This window comes from Aplidium turbinatum, chromosome 1 (genome assembly GCF_918807975.1).
Source record: "Aplidium turbinatum chromosome 1, kaAplTurb1.1, whole genome shotgun sequence".
NCBI lineage: Eukaryota > Metazoa > Chordata > Ascidiacea > Aplousobranchia > Polyclinidae > Aplidium > Aplidium turbinatum.
The window spans coordinates 41,051,215-41,064,479 of record NC_137472.1 but is presented as its reverse complement, the minus strand read 5'-3'; the positions used below and the strand labels follow the sequence as shown (position 1 = coordinate 41,064,479).

The following is a 13,265-nucleotide window of genomic DNA, read 5'->3' as shown; positions in this document are numbered from 1 at the left end:
CAAGAAAGCGAGAACGTAGTTCCTTTCAGGGGGTACGAAGGGCGGTTAATACGATTTGCCCTGCTACCCAAGACCATTCTTGAAAAATAACATGTTTGCACTACACCAGGGGTCACCAACTTTTTTTGCATGCGGGCCACTTTGGCACTAAGGAGAGCTGTGGCGGGCCGCACTAATAAAATGTTAGGTAGGTTGACTCTTATGCTAAAAAAGAACGCATTTCGTACCCAGTATCCATCGTTACATGTTGTTCATATTTATGTTAGAATACCGCAGCAACAAAATTAATCGAACAACGCTACTGCCAGGCCAAGCTCCTTTTACAACACTTTTGACTTTTTTTTTAACAATGCCTAGTATACGATGCCACTTGTTTTGCGCACTGCGCACTTATAGCGAGGCGAGCGGTTTCATCAAAATATTTATCGCCAAGCAAGAGTGGTGTTGTCACTTCGCTTCACAAAAGATATCTTGCAATTAACAATTTTAGTAAACAAGGAAATGTTTGACACATCACAATACAGGCAACAATAGTGACCTACAAACATTTCAGCGAAAAATAGGCTCCAATAACAGGGAAAAAGAAACCAGGCACCATGAAACCAATGCTTGTAGAAATCACCCAAAAATCGTAATTCTATCGTAATTCATGAACAGTCTTCCCTTTAAAAAAGCAATGAGTTGGTTTTTCATCCTTTCTGTGAGAGTCTATAAAACCGTCTTTCTTTTGTTATAGACAACTGTCACTTGCGATGCTTATCAGCGTGGCAACAAGTTGTTGATTAATAACATTTTGCAGAACTTGCTTCGGCAGTACATATACTAAAATTGGAACGATACAGAGAAGATTTAGCATGGCCCTGCGCAAGGATGACACGCCAAATCGTGAAGCGATCCATATTTCTTTAAAAAAAGAAAAAAAAAAAACATTTTGCGGTACCTAGCTAAATATTTTCATAATACAATCAGAAAAAGTCTTTAAATTTATATATAATATTTTGCCAATTTATTATAAATTGAGTTGGCACACCGACCTATTTTGCCAACAAAAACTTGCATAAAGAAAATACAGGTCGTGAAACACAATAACGGTGAAACGCACACTAGTGTTTACATGACATTTGCAAACTTAAAATAAGCAACCCTATGCTCGACATTTTCGAAATTCGAAAACAGACGTTTTAATCAACCACTGGGACAGTGTGGCTGGACATCGCATTGGAATAGCTTTAAGCAACCCCCACCTAGAACTATAATCTGATTGGTAGGTCGGTGGTATCGTATGCAAAGCCAAAATATGCTTCCCGGAAAGTATTTTTTGCCTTCGTGCTCTTTAACTCCTCAAGAAAAGTATCTTTGGTTATACTTGTACGCTGATACTTTCCGCGGGCCGCAGCGCTACAGCGTGGCGGGCCGCATGCGGCCCGCGGGCCGCCATTTGGTGACCCCTGCCCTAGAGAATAACAACAACGCAAAAAATCGACATTTTTGAAGGGGGAGGAGAGAAGCATTGCCCAATGAGCCTTTCGGTTCACAATTATTTATGCGCAGTATAAGCAAAACATTTGTTATTTGTATTGTTGGTAAACTTGGAATTATAAATTTCTGTCTTGTTCATTGGTTTAATTATTATAATTTGAAATAGTAACACCACATACTGCTGCCATTTATCACTTTTTTTTTCAAAACACGATTCGACACCACAATTGCTTCATATTCTTTTACATTGCACTATAAGGCTACTGATAGTGTTTGAACAAATAAAACCGTTCAAAAAGTTGAAAAATTAAAACATTGACCAGTAGCGTTCACAGATAGGTCTAGGGTGCACTTTTTGACCAGGCCTCAGGACGAGTTTAAGGGCCAAAAATTTGTCCAAAGAGTCAAAAAGTTTGTTTAAAAATAACACTATGTGTTCTTCTAATATGAAGTGTTTGGACCAAGTTTATATTTTACAGAGATAACCCGTGTTTTTTTTGTTTTTTTTTGGGAGGGGGAAACTAGACATAAATAAAAGCTTAACTGTCAAACCAACATCACATCGAAATCGCACCGAAGCTTTAAAAAATAGTAAATCATGCTTCGTTGAGGTTTGAACAACATTTGTAAAGTAATTTAACTTAATCGTTAGTTTTTAGTTAACTTTAGATCTAGAAATGAAGAAAATTGGTGAAGGCATCAACAAAAACTAATAACTGGACAGATGAGTGTTAGAAAAGTAAATGATAGTTTGCAGCTAAAATGTCTAAACATTTTGTGAGAATTGCTCCCAGGTAACCATTAGTTGCATTCCTTTCACAGCTTTATTTGAAAGCAGAGTACATACACCTAACAATTAAAACTCAATGAAAACTAGTCAACTTAAAAACACAACATGTCAGACAAACAAGACCAGATGAACTGAATTATAATAATTCATTTAAGCAATGGATGAGTCATTTATACTTGATTCACTGTGGTAAAAATGACTGGTTTCGAGATCACTAGCCAAAAAACAGTTGTTTTCTCCTAAACAAACGCTCGCGAACAACCGGCAGTTAAATATTGTAATTCACACCGTTAGACATCTTAAATATGGACAAGATAATTATTGGCCTTTCTCAATTAAACCTACTTTTTTAACACATTTTCACACACATTGTTTAAGCTGTTTATCGCAGGTGTTAAGTGATAATTTTAGGTTTAACTACAAGTCATAATTATCACCAAGTGCTTGCAAATGTTTTTTGCCTAGGTGGTCTTTGACTGTCATGTCCAGGCTGATGCCGGTGGTTAAAGAATGAATTAAACGGACAGACAGACAAGAAAGCTATTCTGGCTATCTTCAAGGTCAGCTACGTTACTAAGTGGCGAAACGGCCTGAACAAACTCCAAAATGTCGGTTCGGTATCTACCAAAAGTAGGCTACGCGGCTTTGTTTTATCAAGACGCTCAATGTTAAAGACATGCTTGAAGATGGATTCAGCAAATTTACAGTAGCTTGCATTGAGCAAAAAAGATCAACTGTTTTTAATCACTTAAATTAAAAAAGTATATTGTAGCCTATATATACAACATGGTATCAGCCTCTAGCTTTTGATAACCAGGTAATTGCAACGAAGGAATTCCAACTAAATAGCCTACTAGCTAAATCGCATTCTTATCAGTCGCAGGTGTTTGCTATTTATATTGGTTTTGTTTGTTCGTGATTAGACTGAAAAAATCCTAATAATGCATTGGCAACAACTATGGTTTAGTACACACTTCATAGCATTTCATTGTTTTAACTTAACAGTATTTTATTGAGGGAGTCAAAAGTGGAAAAAACTAACTGGAATGAGATCTGGTACTAAGACACTTTCTCAAATGGGCGATCAACCTAATACAGAAGCAAACACTAAGAAAAAAATCAGTATTTTTTTTATCTACAGTCTAAACCTTCAAAACACTTGGCTAGGCTAACACTAACAACAGTATTTCAATAAAACCTTCTCTAAAAACCGGATCCACAACATAAACTATAACTTTTATTGAAATACTGTTGTGGGTGTTAGCCTAGCCAAATGATTTGAAGGTTTAGACCAGGGCTACTCAACTGGCGGACCGCGGTCCGAATCCGGACCTTCTGGGTGTTGAAGATGAACCTCGAGCTTTGGAAGAATAGCCTCATTGCCACATTTCAGAGCCTCTTTAAACAGATTTCTATTGGGAGGAAGCAAGTTTTACTGCGATTATTCTAGTTGCTGGGGGCTTCGCTCCCAGACTTCCCAACACTTTCTCAAAAATCCAATTCGAGTTACATTTTCCATGAAAAAGTGGTTTGGTACAGATAGTTTAACTTTCGTGGTTGCGTGTGAAATAATTTATTCACCGGACCGCTAAAAATATTCAACTTGTCAAACTGGACCTTTGTTAAGATTAGTTGAGTATTAATAAGTAACCCTGGTTTAGACTCTAAATAAAAAAAAACTATTGATTTGTTTTCTTTTTTATTGAGGAGTTGTTTTTTTCTTATTTTTTTCAAGGTAAGTATCTTTTTTGTGAAAGACTGACTATGCATTGTGAGCTATTCTAATTCTGATAATTCCTATACAGGCGAATTGCATGCTAAAATAAGTTTATGAAAAAAGTTTGCTAAAGTTGTAGCCTTGTAGGTTCAGGGCCGTGTGAGCAACATCTTAGCTTGTCCCAGAAATCTACTATAGTGGGCCCCTATGTGTAGTGATTGCTCCTTAAAATAGGACCAGAAAGCGTTTAGGGTAGCAAACTCTTTCAATGTGGGGAAAAATTTACATTCATCATTTTAGAAAAGAGTAAACAAATTTTAAGATTTTATAAAAAAAAATAGTTAATAGGCTATGCCTGTACGCCGACAATGCAGAAGAGGATATAGAAAAAAGTTGGAAAAGGACCAGAGTTTTCACAAAGTAAAATTTATAACATAAATGAACAGTGCAATTCAAAACTTAATGTCCAAATAAATAAAACGGAAAAGGGGTGTGGAGGGGGGGGGCTTGACCTCAGAACATTTTGACAAGTATAATCTTGTTTTGGTCACTTTTGAAGAGCAGTAGGCTATTTATTTTGTTAAGATGCACACTTTGTATGTAGTCAAGTTCATCAAATTAAAATTGGAGTGGGGTAGCCGTTTTGTTTAAATTTTTAGTTAGGCTACCATTTCAATTTTTCTTTATTTACAACTACAGAAGGATTTCAATAATTTTTTTATTGAAAGTTTGCATAGCCTAATGCAGGGGTGGGGAACCTGCGGCCCGCGGGCCGAATGCGGCCCGCGTAACTGTTCTATGTGGCCCGCGTCAAAATTTCGTAAAAAATTTTTTTTTTCTTTTGCAAAAGTGAAATCATTTGAAGCTAATTAAATTACCTGTGGAAAGTACAACTTGAAAACAATAACACCGCACATTTTCCTACCTTGCAAGAGCAAAAGCTTTCTACAACAGCCAAATATAGGCTACCCATTGCCTATGTATGTGTCAATCTTATGGAGACATTTAATGCAAGATTTTTGGACATAAAGAGTAAAGAAATGGAGTTAGATATTTTTGCCTCTCCTTTCAATGTGGTTGCAACTGATGTTCCTAGTAACTTCCAACATGAAATAGTAGAGCTCCAGAGTGACGGTACGCTGAAAGCGATGTACCAAAACATTCCAATGCTCAACTTTTATCAACGCTACATAAATGCTGATGATTTTCCAGTCATGCGGAAACATGCTTTGAAATATGTGTCTCTGTTTGGAAGCACCTACCGTTGCGAGCAGTTTTTTTTCCAAATTGAATCTAACAAAAAGTCGGCTTCGCTCCAGACTGACTGATAAAAACGTGGAGATGTAGTTAAGAGTTGCAACATCTTCCGTGTCAGCAGACATCACACGACTCACCAAAAATAAAAACTTTCAGCCATCCCACTAGCTGTGAAAGTGAAATAAATCATTGTCTACTTCGCTGCATTTTTTATCTGTAAATAAAATTTCGAAATTTTAGTGGCCCGCCTGTGTTATTTCTCATTTTATGTGGCCCGCAATACTAAAAAGGTTCCCCACCCCTGGCCTAATGTGTTGTAGCTTTTCAGCAGGCTAGAACTTCAAAAATTTTACCTGAGAGTGAGGTGTCCCCACCTTCACAGATAACATTTTCACTTCATAACCTATCTCGATTCACATTGAAATTTATCAGTTTAATTATTATTAATTAACTAGGCTATTTGAGTGAGCAGTATTTACTTTGAAATATTGCATCATTTTGTTAATTGTCGGCTGCATAGCCGAGTTGTGAGAGCGCTGGAACGGCAATCGAAAGAGCGCCGGTTCGACACCGCTCAAGAGCAGGCGGCTGTGACTTTGGCACGACACTTAAAGGCATGCCTGAAGGTGGACACGAAGATTGGCTTCCTTGCCTTCCCGTCCACTTAATCTAAATATTCAACCACCAAGTGTAAGCCTGGATACAATAAACATTTTGTTGGATAGACACAAAAACGTTTTCACTCCCTTAATCTTTTCACTCCCCAACTATGCTTGCCCAATATCGCCGAGATGAACGACATGTAGTTGAGCAAGCGAAAACAAATTACAAATAGGAAAAAATTGTAAAGTTGCAAGCCGAAAAACGCTGCACAAACTAAATATGAATAAGCATGGCCACCTAAAGATGCGGCCTGATTTGTCACATTTTGCAGATTTTGATTACAGCTACTGCTAGTATTTGACTGACATTTTTTTAGATTTTTTTACTTTTTGCTGTCTCCTAATGATAAAAAAGCTTTTTGTTGCCTTGGGGAAGCAATGGCAAATGAGAAAAAGTAAATTTAAAAACGCTCAATTAGATTGTTATTGAAAAATTAACAGTCTGACTAAAATCTTCGAAATCAAATTTTCTTTGTTTTTCAACCTCTGTGGATATTAAAACCTGTTGTGTCATCTGGGGAGAACAGTAAAGAAAGCGTAAAAATATAATTTTTACAAAAATTTATTTAAACATTTACTCAGTTAGCAAAATCTGCAAATTGATAACAGAAGTGTTCGTCCAACTGGCAAGTCTGCTCAAGAAATTGCTGAATCATTTAACCAATACTTTTCAAACAAAATTAGTTTAATTAGGAATACTCTTCCATGTCTTCACCATATAACTGGAGGAACTCAGTCAGCAGATCCTTGTAACCATATTCACATTGATTTTTCATTTTCTAGTTTTCTTGAAACAGACAAGACTGAAATTCTTAACATTTTAACTGCATTATCATCTGCATCTTGTGAACTAGATCCAGTACCCTCATGGCTCCTCAAAAAGCATTCATCATCTTTTCTGTCTATTCTGACCTCCATCGTAAACAAATCCTTGACAAGTGGTCTTGTTCCCCCAAAACTTAAACATGCCATTGTTCGTCCACACTTAAAAAAGCCTAGTCTAGACAAAGAAGAGTTCAAGAACTATCGCCCTGTGTCCAATCTATCTTTTGTGTCAAAAATATTGGAAAAAGTAGTTGGCAGACAGTTAAATGATTTTTTAAACGTGCAAAATTTATTTGATATCAATCAATCTGCTTATCGTCAACATCACTCCACAGAAACAGCTTTACTAAAAATCCATAATGATATTGCTACCGTACTTGACTGTAATCACAGCGTTGTTCTACTTTCTCTTGATCTTTCAGCTGCTTTTGATACCATTGATCACAAAATTCTTCTAAATCGTCTCAAATCAGATTTTGGCATTACAGGAATGGCACTTGACTGGTTCTCTTCTTATCTTTATGATCGAACTCAATCTGTAGCAATTGAAAACTCAATGTCTTCTGCAACATTCCTTTCTTCTGGAGTTGCTCAGGGTTCTGTTCTCGGCCCTGTCCTGTTTTGCCTCTACATAAAACCTCTGTTTGACATCATAAAGCGACATGGGCTTTCATACCACTCATATGCTGATGATATACAATTGTATTTGCGTGTTACTGATGAAGATTCATTGTGTTGTATTAAGTCAAAATTCCAAAAATGTATGGTTGATATCTCAAATTGGATGTCTTATAATATGTTGAAACTGAATCAAGAAAAATGTGAGTTTATTGTATTTTCTCCGAAACGGTGTATTTCAAAGTTTAATGACATGACCCTTACCCTGAGTAATATCAATCTTTCTTCTTCTAACTCAATTAAATTGCTTGGTGTAACATTAAATCAACATTTGTGTTTAGAAAACTTTGTCAGTTCCACTGTTAAATCTTGCTTTTTTCATCTTAGAAATATTGGTTCCATCAGACAGTTTATTAATGTTGATGCTTGTAAAACTTTAACTCATGCACTTGTGACGTCCAGGCTTGATTATTCAAATTCATTGTTAAATAACATTCCATGTTGTACTATTTTGCGTCTTCAAAGAGTTCAGAATGCTGCTGCTCGGCTAATTACTTTAACACGTCAACGTGAGCATATCACTCCTATACTAAAATCCCTGCATTGGCTTCCAGTATTGTATCGTATTCGCTTCAAAATATGTCTATTAATTTATAAAGTTTTCCATGGTTTTGCTCCGAACTATCTAGACACTTTGCTTGTTCATTATAAACCTGCCAGAACTTTGCGTTCTCAACATCAATTGCTCTTGTGCAACCCTTCATATAAGACACAGTATGGAAATCGTACCTTCCCAGTTGTTGCTGCCAGTTGCTGGAACTGTTTGCCTATTTGTGTGAAAGAAGCAGAAAATTTAAATGAATTCAAAACTCGCTTGAAAACGTTCTACTTCAATGAACATTATGACTGAAATTACCGCATTAATTATCACCATTGTCATGTACAGCGCCCAGGAGCATAGTTTGACTGTGGATGTGGCGCTATATAAATATTGTTATTATTATAACAGAGTCAAAATTACACCGCTTTTTAGAGTAACATAGGCTATTTGTTCTAGTTTATCGAAAGCTTTGCTGGGAAAACCAGTCTTCCGTATTATGATATTGACGATGCATTATCTTGAGTTCAAGATACCAAATAGGGTGCTGAATGCAGAAACATTGGATACTTTTGCATTAGCATCCTCTGTCACTGTGATAGTTTGCTTCCATCGATCAGTTTTTCCAAGACGTCACACAGTTTTAAAACTCAGGTCCAGTCATGATAGCAGAATACACCACTAAGCAGTAACAAACAGAAATCTGCGATTTCTTTAAAGTTTCTCAGCTTGCGAAAACAAATTTCTCTTCACTAGTGATTGTTCAACTAGTCTTGATTATATTTATCCATTAACACTTACAGTAGCATTGAACAGGTAAAGGCCCGGATTTAAAAGATTCCCCGCAACTTGAACTTTATCAAGATCTTAATATAATCAGATCTAAAGGATTTGCCATCAGAGGTTAAAACAGCTACTTCAGCCGTCAGATGGTAAAGTACCGGGCCCCCTTCCGGGTATAGGCCTAGTGATTTTCCCCAACCACGATTTTTATTTTCAAAAACACGAAATATTTTTCTTCACCTACTCTTTGATTCTGAATATAGCCTATATATTTTTGGAGGTAACCACTTCTAGCTACTTGCGTCTACTTTACAAAGAATTAATTTCAGCCGAAAACTCCAACAACTTTAAACATAGGTACCGACAAAAATCGTGATTGAGAGCAAGAATTTCGCGGTTTACGAAGAAATCCCTAATGCGTAAATGCGCAGTTGAGAAAATTCGTGGATACAACAAATCTTTGAGAATAGAATAATATGATATTCCTCTTAATTTTCTACTTTGAACGGCATGATGTGTCGTCCTCCTTTTAACAGCACATCAATAAAAGTGTGTATACAACCTTTATATTCATAACATTATCAATGAAGAGGGCCCGAAAATAAATTGGTACCGGGCCCGAGAAATCCTGTCAACGGCCATGATGGTGCGATTCAATCAGTGATTTAATCATTGTCCCAGCAAGCAAAATACGTTATTTTTCCATCGTGTCAACGTCTAGCGACTGTGAAACGATGTAAAATGATAAAGTTTGCTGTTGGAATGGCTTTTATGCTATTGTTCACATAAGAACAGCAATCCTGGTTCGAATCCCAGCTTAAGCTGGTTGTTGAAAAACACCGCTTACCTAGGGTGTAATCAATTGGGTGGGCGTAGTTGCTGAAGGAAAGGCGGCCAAGAGAAAGGAACTGGCCACCCTACTCTCGTTAGTGCCGAAGGCTATAATACAAACCTTAGCTTCTTATCCCCCGATGCTTGGATCAAGCATGAGATTCACTTTTTTCCACGTAAGAAGCCGGTTTTTAATTGCTTGCAAACTTATGCTTTGAGATGTGTTCACGACTTTAAAATCAGTCATTTTTTTATCAATTCAAGATTTCCAAAATAATCATTCCAAAAACATTAGAAATTTTAATTGATAACTTGAGATTAGATGTAATCATTGCTTTGTATTTACAGACAACTTATTTCCACTTTGTTTCTCCTACTCTAATCAGTGAATGAATGTACATTTATCAGTGTAGGGTAGGCCTACCATGGGCTAGACTACTTCTGCGAAATAAGGCTATTCCGTGCAACAACCAGATAATTTTAAAAGAAGTGTTTACGTAGAAATTAAAAGCTAAAGAAAACATGACGTTATTGAAACGTTATACTGTAGTTCACACTCAGAGCGAACACGGAAACCTACCATAAAAAGAATTACGACAACATGACGAAATAACATTTATACCATCACACTTGTGTCAAGTGCTTAAGTGGAATAATATTATAGTGAGGGTCTGGTTACCAAAACTAAGAAATATTATTGGAAGGCCTAATCTGATAACAAGTTTCAAAAGACAGCACATTATTAACTATATTAGCCTTCGGTCAAGATGATCGCTGACGAAAAGTTTCATAACAAACGTAGGTTGAGAGCGACGATACTTTTAAAGTCAAATAATAATTTGGCAAAATGGTGTAGTCTATAATAGGCCTCCATATTCGAGCTAAACGAGTCATTTTAGTGTCTTTGTTGAAATAGTGATATTTGTAATTTTAGTAAGTGGGTTGACAGCTTCAATTGCCTGGCAATCTTTTGATGGTAGGCTAATAAGAGAATATATAAATAGTTACACCAAACTTCAAACGTACGAGATATTGACAAAATTTTCCAGGTGCCAAAAAGTTTTGACCTCAAGTTGAATTTCAGACAATCGATAAAAAGCAACATTTGTAGAAAGTAAATATAAACCGAGCTATAAAGATTAGGCATTACTAGCCTAAATAGCACAAAGTCTTAACCAATTTTAGGGGCACAAAATCTTTCCAAAGGGCCCGAGAACCTGAAAAAACCCACCGCGCATTAAATCGATATAGTGCGTTTTTCTTAAAAAGGTCTTGATTTAGGGCCCGAATATCTTATTGGTACGGAGCCCAAATTATTCTCTGAACGGGCCTGCTAGTTTATATTCAGAAAAGTACAAGCAATGCTAAAAATGTAGGCTAAGTTATGCTAAGATTCAATGGCGTGCGCAAGGGGGAAGCATTTGGCCATGGCCTTTCTTTTCAAAAACATTTTTTTAAGACTTTAAATAAACGATGTAGCTAATTTTGGTTAACAGCATTAAAAGAGCTCCAAAATGTCACTGGAAAAACATTAAAATCTAAAGGCATGGCCTACTGGCTTTCACGCATCTGCGCAGAGCTATTTTATTGATTCGTACTCATGCTGCCAAATTTATTGCGATGACTCTGCCATCAATTTCTCTCAGATCTAATAAGTTTTAGAAATGATTTTTATAGGTTATGCTGGTAAGGTAAGTTAGCTACTTGGTCTTTACAAAACTTTGTAGCCTACTGAGCTTCCCATCTTTAAAACATCTGCATGTCTGTGATAGAAAGCAAAATTACGCACAACATATGTCCAGCAGTATCGATGTAGCCCAGTGTTTCCCAACCTGGGGGTAAATTACCCCCGGGGGGTAATTTGCCTGTTTTCGGAGGGTAACGCGACCGGAGGTTGTAAACTTTATAAAAGCGAAGGAATGGAACAGTCGTCTTTACAAGGAACTGTGCAAGAAGATGGGAGAAATATACGAAGTATTACTCTACCACACAGAAGTACGATGGCTGTCTCATGGCAAAGGATAACCCGCCTGGTCAAACTTCGTGAGGCTGTCCATGTTTTTCTGATAGAAAAGAAGTCCGACTTGACTGAATACTTCTCTAACCAACAGTGGATTTCCCAGCTGTGCTACCTGGCTGATATCTTTGGTGAATCGAACAAAGGCAATCTTTTAATTCAAGGCAAGAATGTAACTGTGATCGACACCAAAGTAGCCGGAGCAGCATTTATCGCAAAGGTTAAATTGTGGAACAAGCGAGTTGGAAGAAGCACAGTTTTAGACGTTTGACATGTATCTCGGAGGCAATGGACTTGAGTTGACAGCGGCGTTGAAGAAGGACATAGCTGACCACTTAGGCCAGCTAGCCAAGAAGATGGACAACTACTTTCCGAATTTGAACACGGCTAGTTTTCAATGGTGCACTGAGCCCTTCACATGTGATGACAGCCAGGTGGATGATGACGACTTTTCGGCCAAAGAAGAATTTATCACTCTCCGAATTAACAAAGCGTTGAAACTTGATTTCAATGGGAAAGGCTTAGAAACCTTCTGGTTTAGCAGACTCCAGGACGCACCAACATTAGCGACACGGGCATTAAATATCCTGACATCTTTTTCAACAACGTATCGCTGTGCACAAGGATTTTTAACTGTCTTGGGAAGGAAGACAAAGAAGCGCAATCGCCAGGATGTCGAAAGCGACACAAGAATTGTCCTCAGTAGCCTACCACAAAGCCCAGGATCATAAAGCTGGCGCCTGAAGTCCAGGCCTGACCTTCGCATTAAATGTTTACCACGCATTGTTATCTTGTATTTAGTATTGTATTGCATTTTGATTGTCATAGTTAGCCCTTTGAAATACATAGCAATAAACATTTTTGTTTTTGAAAATTGATCGTGGGGGTAATTGGCTCACTTCAGGGTGGAGATTAGGGTAACAGCCAAAAAAAGGTTGGGAACCACTGAGTAGCCTATTAAGCGTATCTATATAGTTGTTTAAAGTTTTCCTAAGTGGCAGTTTAAACTTTAATTAAAAATATCAAATCCTTGTCACACTCTTTCTTCAGCATCTCCTCCACAAACACTGGCCCACTTCCCACCACGACTTTTATAGTAACTCCTTCCAGAACTTTAGCGATCATGCCAGGCTAGCAAAACACCGACCTTTGGAGTATATTGGACAGTTTTATTCTTTTTTGTCGGAATTCAATCTTGTTCGTCGTGTAAAACAAAGGTCTGCGTAACCACAAACAACTTCGTTGGATGTAGCAAATATTGATTTTCAGGAGAAAAAATGCAAGTCGTCAAAATATAAGGCCCTTATCAATATATATCACCGACTTATGGATCTATAAGCCCTGATATTGACATAGCCTATCCCTGATATTGACATGCACTTTCTTTGCCCATTCAATCACGTCGAAAAACGGGAAAGATTCATTGCTAGTATATATCAATGAATTACTACTGTTTGAATTATAGCCACATCTAGAGATAGACTCCCAAGGGGTTTTCGAATATAACATGCGACGCCTGCGAAATCTTCATTTAGGTTCGCGGAAAACATCCTATGGGATAAAAATGGCGTCATATATGCACAATTCCAATGTAAAATTCAGCCAGTTATCTTCAAAAATAGAAACTTTTGCGTCTGAAAGTTAACAAACGTAACTAAACTTTTCTCAAATAAAAGACTTAATTCAAA

At 37.2% G+C, this 13,265-nt stretch overlaps 1 non-coding gene across 1 annotated transcript; it reads left to right on the top strand.

Moving 5' to 3' along the window:
- The first annotated feature begins 798 nt into the window (after positions 1-798).
- Positions 799-905, top strand: LOC145784725 (U6 spliceosomal RNA). The gene has a single exon (XR_014291033.1). It is a non-coding gene; the product is annotated as a U6 spliceosomal RNA (small nuclear RNA).
- Positions 906-13,265: the final 12,360 nt, after the last annotated feature.